We start from the raw sequence: 17,344 nt of genomic DNA, 5'->3' as shown, positions 1-17,344 counted from the left end.
TTCTTTATCCAATGATTGAATCATTTCTTTTCACTTATGCACTCAATAATTATTAAGTGCGTAATTTAAATAAAGTTAGTGTTGCTTCTCACAGGTAGCAAGCTGCATGAGACACAGTTCCTAGTGTAGATAGAATAAGATTTGTGAAAACTTATTATGTATTATTAAGATCAACATACATAAAGTTATAAAGCATCCTTAAAGGATTTTTTCTTCTTCATTTATTTGTCTTTGAACAAGTGTTGACATGTGAATTAAGAAATTTCAACTAGAATTTCAAGTTTCTTATACAACTCTATGCATAGCCATGCACTAGATCCTTTGAATAATATGAAAAGACAGTTTATATGCCAAAAGAATTGTAGAAAAAGTAAGATTTATATTTTATGATTCTTACGGTCACAAACATAAGTAGCTACACTTCAGTCAGTTAGATTTTTTAGGTTTGAATACTATATCCTAAATTATTGTTAGATACACTTAATCCAGTGGATTATAATTACTGGCTTCATAAAACATCTCAGGGATTTCAAAAACTACTAAGTTTTAGCTTTCTGTAAGATTAAAATTATTTCAGAAAATTAAGTAAAAAATGATGGTTGCCCATTTCTATACCTCGAGAAATTCAATTTCCTGAGAAAATACAGAGCATGTGTATAAAATTTTAAAAGATGCTTCTGATGCACCATGAAGATAGATAAAATGCTGTGAGTTCTAATATAATTTATATCAAGATATGATCATTACTATCTTTAATAAAAGTAACTTCAGCAGACTTACACACTTATAACAAGAAAGGTAATGTAAGATTCCCAGACAAAGGCAGTATGTCAAGAAGCACAGAAATATGGGTTTATAATGATCAAGGAAAACTTTATGGACAGGAAACCATGAATCAGGGTTAGGATTAGAAAAGAGAGACAATAGATTTAAATGGTATCTAACACATTATATTCCAACATATTCATGCCTAGAGGAGATTTAGGAAACACGTGTTAAGTCAGTCTGTATAATCCCAGTGGACACCAACTCTCTAATTTAGGACATCTGCAGGATGTAGTGTCAATTTTGTTTGTGTCCTTTTCGGTAATATTTTATTGGCAATTCTGGTGCCAACAGAGCATGTAGAAAAATCACTATATATTTACAAACTTAATATTTATGCCATCATTGTCTTGAGGACCAACCTACATCACAGAATAACTGACTTTTAGGGGGAAAAGAAGGCAGAGACTCCTTGGCAGATCTGCTTTGTCTTCACACTATAGATGACTGGGTTGAGTACAGGTGGAACTAGCAGGTAGATATGAGCCATGAAGATGTGGATGAGAGGGGATGAGTGTTTGGCAAAACAATGGGCAATAGAGAGCCCAGTCATAGGCACATAAAGAATAAGTATAGTACAGATGTGGGATGCACATGTGTTGAGGACTTTAAATCTCCCCTCCTGAGATGAAATTTTTAATACTGAGTGAAGGATGAAAACATAAGACACAAAAATACCCAGAGAGTCCATTCCCCACAGCAAAGTGATCAGAACTAACCCATAAATAACATTAAATGTGGTGTCAGCAAAAGCAAGGCGGATCACGTCCTAGTGCAGACAGTAAGAATGAGAAAGGATGTGAGAATGGCAGAAGGGAAAGAAGGCCAGCCGGGTGAGAAGTGGAATCACAGGAAGGGCACTTCTAAGCAGGGCTGCAATTCCAGTTTTAGTGATAAGTGTAGGAGTGAGAATGGTGGCATATCTTAGTGGGTGGCAGATGGCCACATATCAGTCAAGGGCCATGGCCAAGAGCACAGATGATTCAGTGAAGGAGAAAGTGTGAATGAAAAACGTTTGGACTACACAAGTGTTGAACTGGATCTCCCTGGATATGGACCACAGCACCCTGAAGAGCGATATCATTGTGGGCAAGGACATGCCCATGTCAGTGAGAGAAAGCATGGCCAAGAAGTAGTACATGGGCTCATGGAGCCTGGGGTCTGTCCGGACAATATGTAGGATAGTGCAGTTGCCCATGATTCCAACAAGGTAGAGGAGACAGAATGGGATGGAAATCCAGTGGTGAAATTCCTCATATCCAGGGATACCTGTGAGATAGAAGGTGGAGGCCAGGATATTGCTGGAGTTTGCAGTTGCCATAGGGCTTACTGTTAAACCACAATCCAGATTCACAATCACACTTCAGAGGGGGAACAAATGAGAAGATCAGCACCTGTGTCACAAAAGCAAAACAAAACTTCAGTCTGTCCTATAATCACTCCTAGATTCACCCTCACAGTTTTGCTTTGTTTTTCTTCATTTCATTGCTCAATGTCGTCAGTTAAGAAAAACATCCACTTTTATAACCATAACAACTTTCCCTTCTCCTCAGATGCAGAACTATTAACATGCTGTTTGAACATGCACAAACTCCTTCTAAAAACACTACTCCCCAGAGCAGCACACACAAAACCACTGTAGATTACATTATTAATTAATACTTTTCTTTAGAACAGTCTTGACCAGAGTTACTGGCCTTATATTAGTCTGCTTTGAAAAAAAGAAAAAAGACTCCTGCAATGACTTACATGAATGTCTTTGAGCTTGATAGCTTTTTCAGCAATACTAGAATATCATGCAAGGCATCTCAACAGTATTCATGCAAGATTTGGTCAGGATGTTTTTTATTCTTACTAAACTTATCTCCGACTATATAACTGATACCACAGTGATGGCATCCACATATGTGTGCTAAGTTGTTTCAGGCATGTCCTACTTTTTGTGACCCTATGGACTGGGACCTGCCAGTCTCATCTGTCCAGGTGATATTCCAGGCAAGAATACTTTAGTGGGTTGTCATATCCTCCTCCAGAAGATCTTCTTGACTTAGAGATTGAACCCACGACTCTTAGGTCTCCTAATTTGGCAGGCAGGTTCTGTAACACTAGCGCCACCTTGGTGATTGATAACAAGGGAATGGTAGCCACATAGAATCAACTCTGATATCAATATGTTCCTGGATTAGCATCTCCTTGAGACAAATATAGCTTAAGATGATTTAGTAGAATGTGTAGAATTTAAAATTTATAATTATATAATATATAATTTTTATATGTGATGTTAAGCAAACTATAATTGATTTTGAATCTGATTTAAAAGATTCAGAACATTCTTCCTATTATGTTTCAGAACTAATTAATCATTTAGAGACTGATCCTTTCTACCAAAACTACAAAACAAAAGATATAGGGGTTTTTGAGAGAGTAGAAATTTATCCTTCAAAGCAAAAACAAGAAAGAAAGCAACAACAAAAAAAGTAAAATGCACAAAAAACGTCTACTGGCATCTGACCTCCACACTAAAGCTCTTCTGCTCAGATGAGAAAATATATCTTCCCCCTCTAGATTCCAGGATTTCTTCTGTGGTCAAGAAAGACATTATTAAGAAAGGTGAGCCATTTCTTAAACTCCACTTGCTCATCAACTGCCCAGCCTCCATGCTCACCAAAATATTGGTTTAGGAATTTAAACTCTATGGGACAAATTACCTTCCACTGTAAACTAATAAATCAGCATCTTTTGTCTTGGAAAGTCTTTGACATTTTGTGACATGAAATCCCCTAAGTCTCCTCTGCTGCTGCTGCTGATGCTAAGTTGCTTCAGTCGTGTCCGACTCTGTGCGACCCCATAGACGGCAGCCCACCAGGCTCCCCCGTCCCTGGGATTCTCCAGGCAAGAACACTGGAGTGGGTTGCCATTTCCTTCTCCAATGCATGAAAATGAAAAGTGAAAGTCAAGTCGCTCAGTCGTGTCCGACTCTTTGCGACCCCATGGACTGTGGCCCACCAGGCTCCTCCATCCATGGGATTTTCCAGGCAAGAGTACTGGAGTGGGGTCTCCTCTAGTTCCATGTAATATCCTTGATTACAGAAGATATTTCCCCCCAATTTTTTAATAATTTTCTAAAAAATACAAGATCCATAATCAAGACATCAAATAAGTAAATTCTAGAAACAAATTCAGTCTTCCTGACTATTCATATTACACTTAGTTCTATTGACATACTATATGAACTGATACTTCTTATGGCCCTGCTATTTAACTTCTCAAATTCCTGTCTATCTCCTCACCTTTCTGTCCAAAATTTCACTGATTATTACTTTCAATGCTCAGAGTGCCCAATATTATTCTTTCTTTTTGATGATTCTTTTCTAATTTCTAATCTATAATCAAAATTTAAAAATCTGGTTCTTTTTATCTTACTGCTTAGTCAATTCAAACCATTTTTCCAATTTTATAAATGTTCTCTCCCATGGCCAAGAAGAAGTAAACATGAAGTTTCATTGAAAACTGTAAGATACCTGAACTAAAGGTCATTTTTCATCATATCACTGACCTTCTTCTGAAGTTGAAGGAGACTAATATCTAACATCTCTCTTATGTAGAATATATTTCTCTGGCTCTGCAATCACATTAACTTGTTATATTCTGGTTTCAGAGCTTACTCACTTTGCTGCTACTGCTAAGTTGCTTCAGTCGTGTCCAACTCTGTGTGACCCCATAGACGGCAGCCCACCAGGCTCCCCCGTCCCTGGGATTCTCCAGGCAAGAACACTGGAGTGGGTTGCCATTTCCTTCTCCAATGCATGAAAGTGAAAAGTGAAAGTGAAGTCGTTCAGTCGTGTCTGACTCCCAGCGACCCCATGTACTGCAGCCTACCAGGCTCCTCTGTCCGTGGGATTTTCCAGGCAAGATTACTGGAGTGGGGTGCCATTGCCTTACTCACTTTAATTTAGACCAAATGACTTCTTTTTCTCTCTCTCTTCTGTAGAGGAGTTGTCTCCTCTATAAACTGAAGATAATTATAATTTGATGGAATGTGCTAAGGTGAAGGAGATAATGTGTGTAAACTTGTTGGCATAGAGCCTTTTCTATGATGCTGATAGTGATGAAAACGAGAACAATGATGATGACAACAATAATAATAACACCAACGACTGTTCTGATGAGAGGAGGAAGACAAGAGGAGACTATGGCGTATCCTCTTCTCTAGAGGAAACACCATGAATGGCTATGTTAAAAGTGACCTAGATGGCCTGAGAAGTAGAAAGTGAACTATATCAGTTTTATTTCCTTTTTATCAACTAAATATTTAGTATAGCCAGAGATATGAATTGCTCCTTAATATTTTTCTACCCAGAAATTCCTCTGATCAATATGATGACACTACATATATACTTTCCATTTTATTCAGTGCCAATTTTGGGGGATAAAAACATCCAAAATAGAATGAGAAATCTCACCAAGAGTTAAAATGAGATCTTTGGGACGTCAGTGAAATAGGAATCTGAGCAATCACATTAGCATTCTGATGTTACTGCAACATATATATTCGTTATTCTCCATATTCACTAGTATCTAGTCCATCTATTTTTTTCACAGCCGGCATGTTGCAGCACCTGTTTGATTACACAATCCAATATCTACTGGTCCTGATGCTCTAGTTTCAAATTCTTTCACATTGCCTTTTGATATTTTCTACATCCCCAGAGTAGGAGGGTGGAGTCTGGAATTAGTTAATAAATTCAACAATATGAATGTCTTAAGGTTTAGAACATAATTAATATCATGTTAAAAATCACTGATACATGGGACTAGAAGGGACCTGAAATCTTATCTGCTGTAATCCCACTCTTATTCTGGATTCCTCTTCTGTTATGTCTGATAATATTCCTTTATGCTGTGTAAACAGTCATGTGCACGGACAGACAGGGGACTACTTGCCATGAAAGTCTAGGGTATATTAGGCAAGTTCTATCTGAAAAACCCATGTCTGGCTTGAATCCTCTGTCTATGGGTATGGACAATAAAGATTTGGAGAAAGTATGCACTCTAATCACCTGAGAACCTCTTCCTTCTCAATCCATTCCCCTGGTCCTTCTTCTCACACTTTGGGTGTCTGCCCTGATCTCTTCAATCTCTCAAGCCCCCTCTGTATTTCCCTATTACCTCCCAGTTTTACTTCTCCCAATCCTCACCGAATGATAGAATAGTTGCTCTTGTCATGAGTGACTGCTCTAATTCTCAAGGAAAGAAGGATGAGTTCATAAGTGTTCCTCCAGTCCTTAGAGATGTGAGTCCCCATGAGAAATGCAGGGCCATGCCTGTAACCCTGTCTGCACCACTATTTTACTTTAGGGCCTTTCCCCAAATTCTCTGTTTTCCATTTCCTATAATGCAGTTTGGGAATGCAAAGGCAGGAGGTTATAGAAAGTTCCAAATATTTATCACCTCAATGTCTGGAACAAATGTGGTAGTGTGACATGTAATGAAATACTATCTTGCATCCAGAATATGGCAAGGTAATAAAGATGCTGGGCTTCCCAAGTGGCTCAGTGATAAGGAATCTGCCTGCTAATGCAGGAGGCACAGGAAATGTAGGTTTGTTGCTGGGTCAGGGAGATCCCCTAGTTAGGAAATGGCAACCCACTTGTCATTCTTGCCTAGAAAATTCCATGGACAGAGGAAACTGGTGGGCTACAGCCTATTTAGTTACAAAGAATTGAGAGAATCAATTTCTAGGTAGGTTGATAAGAAGTCCAGGGTCCCTGAGGAGGAGAAAGGGGTCTGGGGCTTTCAAAGAGGAGACAGGGGTCTGGAGTTCTCAAGTAGAAAAAAAGGACAAACATTTTTTCATTGTTTAGTTTTAGTCAATAGAACAATGTAGCTTGCTCGAGGACATGTTTTTCCTTCTTAAGACCCTTCTGATTAAGTCTGTCATTTAAAAAATGTATACTGTGGGATTGGGTCTGGTAAGATCTTTCCTAATTCAGTTATGTTAAAGTGCAAATTGTGGAATTGGGTCTGGTAAGACCTTTACAACCTTGAGACATTCTTTTGATTTACTGTAATAATCAATTGAAAAAGTATATAACTCCCTTGTTAAGACTATCAAGGGGGGCACTCTATGTCCCCTTTCTGATATCTATGTCAGAAGCTTTCTCTGTCCCCTTTTATAATTTAATAAAACTCTGCTACACAAAAGCTCTTGAATGATCAAACCTAGTCCCTGGTCCCGAAGCTAAATCTTCTTTGGAGATCAGGAACCCTTCACCATGAGCTATCAGAGTCAGATAAGCCTGAGTGACTGACAGGCATGCTTGCACTCAATAAAGAATGTTAGCTATGGAGTAGCCAATCAGAGGGACTTATTAAGGACTTAAACTGTTGAGGAACATAGAGTCTACAACCTAAGGGCTGGGAATGACTCAAGTTCAGTTCTGTTACTGTGCTTACTCACTTGTGTCCAACTCTTTGTGACTGTAGCCCACCAGGCTCCTCTGCCACGGGGATTTTCCAGGCAAGAATACCGGACTGGGTTGCCATGCCCTCCTCCAGGGAATCTTCCCAACCGAGGGATCAAATCCAGGTATCCTGCATTGCAGGTGGATTCTTTACTGTCTGAGTCACGAGGGAAGCATGCCACATGGCTAGCCTATCCAACCCCCGCAAAGCAGGACACTTCATTGAAATATTCTGCAAATGTCATGACAGCCAAAGGTAATCTTAATGTCTACAACTTAGGTAGGAAAAGGAGCCAGGCTGCCATAGGACCTCAACAGCAGGAAAGGATGAATTTTTTTAGATTTGTTGACCCTATCTGGTCTCAGCTACAATGATTGTTGGACAAGGAGTTTAACTGCTCTATATTGGGTCAGATTGCTAATTTGAATCAATGTATTTTATTCCTTCTTCTGATTTAATGAGGGTGAAATTATGTCAGGACAAATTCCAAAGAAAAGGAAATTTGTGGTAATGATCAGGATTATGTTCACTGGATTCATCTGGCACTTTTATGTAAGCACATGCATTTTCCTAACTCAACTTTTCTTATGCCATTCTTGCAAATTGCATTCTATGGTTCATGGGACAAGATTTATCATTTATAAACTTATTTGTCATAATTCTTATAATGTACTTTCTTATCTCCACTATAAAACATTTACCTCTTCTTCATTTATAAAAGAGCTAAAATATTTCTCTGGCATTAGACAGTAAAAAAGTACATGATGAATATAATAGAAACCTATATATGGTCAAGTTGTTGAATTAAATGAATTGGGTGTCTTAAAAATATCTGTACTATTATTCTCTTTATAAATGCACATGGCTTTTTCTAGACTTTCTGGGTAATGAGGTGGTTATCCACACTGAACTTTTTTAAAGGATAATGCTTTTATGGTTTAAGTTATTCAAATGACTGAATGACTAAGTGTGCTAATGATGTATTTTGGAACAATGCATGTATAAAAGAAAACACTAAACACTTAAATGGTGAAGGGTGTTATTCTCTATTCTGATTTTGTGCTTTTTTAATTTTTTTGTGTTTTGCCACAAAGGGCTTTCTGCAAATAAAGATGATCAATGCATAATCCAAAGAATAACATTTGACATCATGAAAATAATTGTATTGCATTTTTCCTAGTGATAGGAGACTGGAAAAAATGAATTATTATTTGGTCTTCTGGATATCTTACAGATTTTTCAGATAGGCAGACAATACTTTTAGAGGACAAGCAAATACTCATGGCTTAATGAAGCAAAACAATATGCGTAAGAGTGTCTCAGCTTATAAGTCTATATAAAATTGGGTTAGATGCTTATACCATATTATCATAATTCTAGGCAAGAGTAGGAGGGCTTTCACTTTAAGAGAGATAGCTATTTGCTGGAAGGCTGGACTGGACAAAATAATGCTTCCCTTTTCAGTTCATAATATAACTGTGTCATCTATTCATTCGTTCAGTCTTTCATTCATTTGTATAGTCAAAACTCATCTCTGATTCAACAATTCTACTCCTGGGCAAACATCTGGAGAAAACATGGTTAGAAAGGATACATGAACCCCAATCTTCAGTGCAGCACTATTAACAATTGCCACAACATGAAAGCAACATAAATGTCCATAGGCAGATGAATGGATAAAGATGTTGTACATACATAAAATGGAATATTATTCAGCCATTAAAATAACAAAATAATGCCTTTTGCAGCAACTTAGATGGACCTGGAGATTATCATTCTAAATGAGGTAAATCAGACAAAGGCAAATATATGATACTGCTTACATGCAGAATAAAAAAAATACAAATGAACTTATTTACAAAACAGAAACAGACACACAGACTTAGAGAACAAACTCATTGTTACAAATTGGGGGAGAGTGGGAGTTTGGGATTGACATGTACACATGGCTATTTTTAAAATATATAACACAGTATAATACAGGGACCTCTGGTCAATATTCAATAGAAATCTAATAGAAAAAGAATTTAAAAAAGAATAGATACATGTGTCTGTATAACTGAATTACTTTGCTGCAACATTATTAATCAAATATACTCCAATAAAAATACAAATTAAAAAAATGAAAATAATAAAATACTTAGGAATAAATTTACTTAAACAAAAGACATATATAGGAAAAACTATAAAACACTGATGAAAGAAATCAAAGATGACACAAATAGATGAAGAAATATACCATGTTTATGGATTGGAAGAATCAATATAGTGAAAATGAGTATACTACCCAAAGCAATCTATAGATTCAATGCAATCCCTATCAAGCTACTAAAGGTGTTTTTCACAGAACTAGAACAAATAATTTCACAATTTGTTTGGAAACATAAAATACCTCAAATAGCCAAAGCAATTTTGAGAAAGAAGAATGGAACTGGAGGAATCAACCTTCCTGACTTCAGACTATATACTAAAAAGCTACAGTCATTAAGACAATATGGTACTGGCACAAAGAGACAAATATAGATCAGTGGAACAAAATAGAAAGACCAGAGATAAATCCACACAGCTATGGACAAAGAAGGCAAAAATATACAATAGAGAAACAATAATCTCTTTAACAAGTGGTGCTAGGAAAACTGGTCAACCACCTGTAAAAGAATCATACACAAAAATAAACTCAAAATGGATTAAAGATCTAAATGTAAGACCAGAAACTATAAAACTCCTAGAGGAAAACATAGGCAGAACACTCTCTAACATAAGTCACAGAAAGATCCTTTATGATCCACCTCCCAGAATATTGGAAATAAAAGCAAAAATAAACAAATGGGACCTAATTAAAATTAAAATCTTATGCATAACAAAGGGAAATATAAGCAAAGTGAAAAGGCAGCCTTCAGAATGGGAGAAAATAATAGCAAATTAAGCAACTGACAAAGAATTAATTTCCAAAATATATAAGCAACTCATGCAGCTCAAAACAAGAAAAATAAATGACTCAATCAAAAAATGGGCCAAAAATCTAAACAGACTTTTCTCCAAAGGAGACATACAGATGGCTAAGAAACACATGAAAAGATGTTCAACATCACTCATTATCAGAGAAATGCAAATCAAAACCACTATGAGGGACTGTCTCACCCTGGTCAGAATGACAGCCATCAGAATGTCTACAAGCAATAAATGCTGGAGAGGGTGTGGAGAAAAGGGAACCCACTTACACTGTTGGTGGAAATGCAAACTAATACAGCCAATTATGGAGAACAGTGTGGATATTCCTTAAAGAACTGGAAATAGAACTGCCGTATGACCCAGCAATCCTACTGCTGGGCATACACACCAAGGAAACCAGAACTGAAAGAGACACATGCACCCCAATGTTCAACACAGCACTGTTTACAATAGCTAAGACATGGAAGCAACCAAATGTCTATCCACAGATGAATGGATAAGGAAGCTGTGGTACATATACACAATGGAATAGTACTCAGCTATAAAAATGAACAAATTTGAGTCAGTTCTAATGTGGACCCTATTATAGAGTGTCGTGTCCGACTCTTTGTGACTCCATGGATTGTATAGTCCATGGAATTCTCCAGGCCAGAACACTGGAGTGGGTAACACTTTTCCCTTCTCCAGGGGGTCTCCCCAACCCAGGGATCGAACCCACGTCTCCCACATTGCAGGTGGATTCTTTACCAGCTGAACCATAAGGGAAGCCCATACAGAGTGAAGTAAGCCAGAAAGAGAAACACCAATACAGTATATTAACACATATATATGGAATTTAGAAAGACAGTAATGGAGACCCTATATGCAAGACAGCAAAAGAGACACAGATGTAAAGACAGGCTTTTGGACTGTGTGGGAGAAGGTAAGGGTGGGACGACATGAGAGAATAGCATTGAAACATTTATATCAACCATGAGTAAAATAGATGACCAGTGTAAGTTCAATGCATGAAGCAGGTCACTCAAAGCTGGTGCTCCTCTGTGACAACCCAAGGGATAGGGTGGGAGGGAGTGGGAGGGGGATTCAGGATGTGCGGACACATGTAAACCCATGGCTGATTCATGTCAATGTATGGCAAAAACCACAATATTATAAAGTAATTGTCCTCCAGTTAAAATAAATTAATTAATTTAAAAATAAAAAATAAAATAACACCTCTACACCAACTACATTCTTCTAGGAAGAATTATCTTAATTTTGAGAATAGGTATTTCTAAATTTTTTTGTAAAATATATTTCGTGAAAATCATGTAACTAGTGATACACGGTAAGAGTTAGAATGTGCTCAGTCACTCATTCATACCTGACTCTTTGCAACCCCATGAACTGTAGCCCACCATGCTCTTCTGTCCATGGGATTTTCCAGGCAAGAATATCGGAGTGGGTTGCCATTTCCTTCTCCAAGAGTTAGTATAGAGGGTGATATTTTGTAAATTAAAAACTTAGATTATCTATGTAGATGTTCATTTAAAATAATTTTACTGGCATGCAAAATTTAAGATGCAATGGTTTGAATATATGTTAAGGAAAAGCTTTAAAATGTTTCATTTTTTGGAGTAGAAGCATTAGGAAAGATATGATCGGCATATCTTTTTTAAAAATGTAAAATTAAAAATAAATTAAAAATATTAAAATATTATAAATACATTTTGTATTTGAAGGTACCATATGAAGGATGAATATAAATATTTAAATGTTGCTTGTACATCTGAAATTAATGTTCACATTTCTCATTTTTTATTTTTCATATTAATTTTATTTTACTTATTTACTATAGGGAATATTATCTAAGTCTGATGTTCACATATCTTTATTTTTATTTGTTGATGTTTCAGACAAGGTGAATGTGCTAAAGGAGAGGGGTAATTAGAATTAAGAAATAGAATAAACAGGGATAGGAACAGACATAACTGAATTAAAACCAGGGAAAAGATATAAGCTAATGGAAATTCTAGGTGTATTCAATATGCCTGACATCTGAAATCATAATTTAAAGTAAGATATGTTTTATTATAGGAAATATGGGTTCATGAGATGTCAAATTTTTCACTCCAAGTTTTTTAAAAATCCAATCCAAATGAGTCAGTCTTTATTCAATAATTGATTCACTTCTATATAACTTATGCATTAAATAATTATTAAGTGACTCTTTTACACTAAACATAATGTTGATTTTCACAGGTAGCAAAGTCCTTGAGACACAGTTCCTACAGTAACAGAATACGATTTGTGAAAATATACTACCCATCATTAAGATCAATATAAAAACTGGGAGTTACAAAGCATTCTTAAAGTTTTATTTTCTGCTTCATTCCTTTCTTCTCTTTCAGTAAGGACAGACATTTGAACTAAGGCATTTCAATTAAACTTGCAAGTTTGTTAATACTACTCTGTGCACAGCTATGCATTCAATAATTTCAGAGAAATGTGAAGACAGTTTATACATTGAAAAGAGTTCTAGATAAAAATTGAGATCGGTATTACCTGTTTCCTACTACTATAAACTTATAAGTATCTACACCTCAGTGAGTTAGATTTTTTTATGTTTAAATACTATATCCTAAATTATTATTAGATACATCTAATCCAGTAGATTATATAATCACTGGCTTCACATGACATTACCTCAGGGACATAAAAAATCACTGAGTTTGGCTTTCTGAAAGAGTAAGAGTAATTCTAAAAATTAAATAAAACTATGAAAGTTGCCCCTTTCTATTCCTGATGAAAATAAGTGTCCTCAGAAAGAACAGAACATGTGAGTAAAATTTTAAAAGATGATGCTGATGGACCATAAAAGTTCAAAAATTTCCTTTTTGAAACCTAATATGCTCTTACATCAAGGTAAGGTTTTTTTCCATTTTAAGAAAGTTAGCATAAGTAGATTTACAAGCACATTTACATAATGAGAAAGGTAATATAACATTCCCTGACAAATATACTGTATCAAGACACAAAGACGTATGGGTTTAGAATAAACAAGGAAAACTTCATGGGCAATCAGCAATGAATCAGGATAGGATTACAAATGAGAAACCACAGATGGAAGTGATTTCCAACACACTCTGCTCCAACACGTTCATACTTGGAATTTAGGAAGTTTGTGTTAAGTCAGTCTATTATAAATCCAGTAGACACCAACTCTCTCCTTTAGGATTTTTCACAATGTACTGTCAGAACTATTTCAGCTTTTTTTTTTTAATTAATCTTTTATTGGTAACTCTGGTGCCAACATAGAGAGCAGACAAATCACTATATATTTACAAACTTAATATTCATGTCATCACTGTGTTGAGGACAAACCTACATCAGAGAAGAACTGAGTTTTAGGGGGAAAAGCAGGTGGAGAATTCCTTGGCGGATCTGCTTTGTCCTCACACTATAGATAATTGGGTTGAGCACAGGTGGAACTAGCAGGCAGATATGAGCCATGAAGATGTGGATGAGAGGGGATGAGTGTTTGGCAAAACGATGGACAATAGAGAGCCCCATCATAGGCACATAAAGAATAAGTACAGCACAGATATGGGATGCACATGTGTTGAGGGCCTTAAATCTCCCCTCCTGAGATGAAATTTTTAATACTGAGTGAAGGATGAAAACATAAGACACAAAAATACCCAGAGAGTCCATTCCCCACAGCAAAGTGATCAGAACTAACCCATAAATAACATTAAATGTGGTGTCAGCAAAAGCAAGGCGGATCACGTCCTAGTGCAGACAGTAAGAATGAGAAAGGATGTGAGAATGGCAGAAGGGAAAGAAGGCCAGCCGGGCCACATTTGGAATCACAGGAAGGGCACTTCTAAGCAGGGCTGCAATTCCAATTTTAGTGATAAGTGTAGGAGTGAGAATGGTGGCATATCTTAGTGGGTGGCAGATGGCCACATACCGGTCAAGGGCCATGGCCAAGAGCACAGATGATTCAGTGAAGGAGAAAGTGTGAATGAAAAACATTTGGACTACACAAGTGTTGAACTGGATCTCCCTGGATATGGACCACAGCACCCTGAAGAGCGATATCATTGTGGGCAAGGACATGCCCATGTCAGTGAGAGAAAGCATGGCCAAGAAGTAGTACATGGGCTCATGGAGCCTGGGGTCTGTCCGGACAATATGTAGGATAGTGCAGTTACCCATGATTCCAACAAGGTAGAGGAGACAGAATGGGATGGAAATCCAGTGGTGAAATTCCTCATATCCAGGGATACCTGTGAGATAGAAGGTGGAGGCCAGGATATTGCTGGAGTTTGCAGTTTCCATAGGGCTTACTGTTAAACCACAATCCAGATTCACAATCACACTCCAGAGGGGCAACAAATGAGAAGATCAGCACCTGTGTCACAAAAACAAAACAAAACTTCAGTCTGTCCTATAATCACTCCTAGATTTACCCTCACAATTTTGCTTTGTCATTCTTAATTTCTTTGCTGAGTGTTGTCCGTTAAGTAAAACATCCAGTTTTATAACCACAAGGATCTTCCCTTCTTCCTCTCAAATGCAAATGTATTATCATGTTCTATGAATATGGGTAGTCTCCTTCTAAAGACACTACCCAGAACAGTACACACAAAACCCATTCTAGACTACATCTTTAATTTCATACTTTTCTTCAGGAAGATCCTCAACCAGAGTCACTGGCCATACGTTAGAACTTTTTCTTAAAAAAAAAATAACTTGGGCAGTGACTTACATGAAATGGATTTTCTGTCTTAGCTTGATAGATTTTTCAGTAATACTAGAACACCATGCAAAGCATATTACAGAATTCAGGTAAGTATTGATCAGCATGGTTTTTGCTCTTACTAACCTATCTCTGGCTATATAAGTGATGCCACAGGGTTAGTACCCAGTGAAAATCAACTCTAATATCAATTTAGTATCAGGCTAGTATCTGCAAGAGCTAAACATAAGTTAGGATAGACAGAAGAATGCATGATTTTTAAAAAGTATAAATATATAATTTTTATGTAATATAAGCAAAGAAGAATTGACTGACTCTGCATTTAAAGAGTCCAAACCTTCTTCCTACTATGTTTACGAACTGATTTATTATTTAGAGAGAGGCTCTATCTGCAAAAAAAAAAAAAAAAAAAAAGGCAAAATAATAGGTATATAGGGATTGGGGAAAGATTGAGTAGAAACTCATGATTCATAGCAAAATCAAGAGAAAACAAAATAACAAAAAGAGTGAATGACAAAAAAAAAGCCTACTGTGCCTAATCTTGACACTAAATATTATATGCTTGGATGAATGAGTTAATATATTTTCACCTATTAGATTCCAGTACTTCTTCTGTAGTCAATAACAATGCCTCTGAAGTAAGAAGATGAGCCATCACTTGCCCTTCTCTTGACAAGCATCCATGCTTACCAAAATTCTAATCCATGGGACAGATTGCCTCTAACAGTAAATTAATAAATTGTCATCATGCTATCTTGGAAAGTCTACTTTGGCTTTTGGGAGATCAAATCCTCTCAGTCTCCTCTTGCTGTTGTTATTTTAGTTGCTAAGTCAGGTCCGACTCTTTTGTGACCTCATGGACTGTAGCATACCAGGCTCTGTCCATGGGATATTCCAGGCAAGAATACTGGAGTGGGTTGCTGTGTTCCACTTCAGGGGAATTTCCTGACCTAGGGATCGAACCCACGTCTCCTGCATTGGTAGGAGGATGCTTTACCACTGAGTCACCTAGAAAGACTGCAGTCTCCTCCAGTTACATGTAAAGAAACACTGACTGCAAAAGATTATTGCCTTGGATGTTTAATAACTTTCCAGGAAATGAAAGATTCATAAGCAAGACACGAAATATGTATACTACAGAAACAATTTCAGGCTTTTTAACTCTTATTACAATTAAGTTCTACACACACACATAGTATGAACTGATACCTCTTACAGCCCTGCAGTTTAAGTCCCCAAATTCCTATCTACTTCATCTTCCTGTCTACACCTGCACTAATTATTACCTTTAATGCCCAGATTTTCCAATATTATCCCTTCTTTTGTTGATTATTTTCCAATTTCTACACCATAATCCAAATTTAGAAATCTGGTTTTCATTTCATTGCTCACTCGATTCAGAAACTTTTAATGATTTCACAAGGTTTCTTTGAATCATCAAAAAGGAGTAAACATGAAGTTTCTTTGAAAACTGGGAAGATACCTGATCTAGAGTACATCTTTTGTCGTCTTACTGACTCTTCACTGAGATTTTAAGGAGACAGTTATTCAACATCTTCCTTATTTAGAATTTGTTTCTCTCCTTCTGCAGTCACTTTAACCTAAGCTGTATTCTGGTTTCAATGTTGTGCTCCGTTTAATTTTGACCAAATCACCTTTTCTTCTCTCTGTACCAAAACTGCCTCCTCTCTGAACTGAAGAAAGTAATAATTTGAAAGGATGTGCTAAGGTAAAAGATATATTGTGTGTAAAATACTTAGCAAAGAGCCTTCTGGATGATGATGATAATGACAACAATGATGATGACAACAGTAATACCAACAAGAATTGTTTAAAGCATAATGGGATTAGGAATATATGGGGAGACTATGAAGTATCCTCCTTTAGAGGAAACCATCATGAACAACCATCTCACAAGTTACTTAGGTGGCCTGAGAAGTAGAAAGTGAATTGTATCAGTTTCATTTCCTTTTCATCCAGTAAATTTCAGTATAGCCAGAGATATGAATTGCTTCTTAATCATTTTTTTTTCTATCCAGAAACTCCTCTGATCATTATGACACCACATATTTACTTCTCATTTTATTCAGTGCCAGATTTGAAAAAAGCAACAACAAAAACTGAGTCCAGGATAGAATGAGAAGTCTCATCAAGAGTAAGCATGAGATCTTTGGAACTTTAGTGAATTAGGAATTGAGATATTAGCATTCTGAAATTACCACAACATAAATATCCATTATATTCCATATTCACTATAATCTGGTCTGTTATTTCACAAAACCCTTCAGGTAGCACCTGTTCATTTTGATAATCCAATTCCTATTGTTCCTGATCTTACAATTTTAAATGCATTCACAT

At 36.6% G+C, this 17,344-nt stretch overlaps 2 pseudogenes across 1 annotated transcript; both read right to left on the bottom strand.

Moving 5' to 3' along the window:
- Positions 1-1,187: 1,187 nt before the first annotated feature.
- On the bottom strand, positions 1,188-2,146 carry LOC147358065 (olfactory receptor 51G1-like; annotated as a pseudogene).
- An 11,345-nt stretch (positions 2,147-13,491) lies between these two features.
- On the bottom strand, positions 13,492-15,960 carry LOC147358064 (olfactory receptor 51L1-like; annotated as a pseudogene). The gene has a single exon (XR_015141548.1). The product of XR_015141548.1 is annotated as an olfactory receptor 51L1-like (transcript).
- Between the last annotated feature and the right edge of the window lie 1,384 nt (positions 15,961-17,344).

The sequence above is a fragment of the Bos grunniens genome, chromosome 15 (assembly GCF_055505025.1).
Source record: "Bos grunniens cultivar Pamir isolate PY7600 chromosome 15, Bosgru_T2T1.0, whole genome shotgun sequence".
Taxonomy (NCBI): Eukaryota; Metazoa; Chordata; class Mammalia; order Artiodactyla; family Bovidae; genus Bos; species Bos grunniens.
The sequence above is the reverse complement of the archived record's forward strand: the minus strand, read 5'-3'. Positions and strand labels throughout refer to the sequence as shown.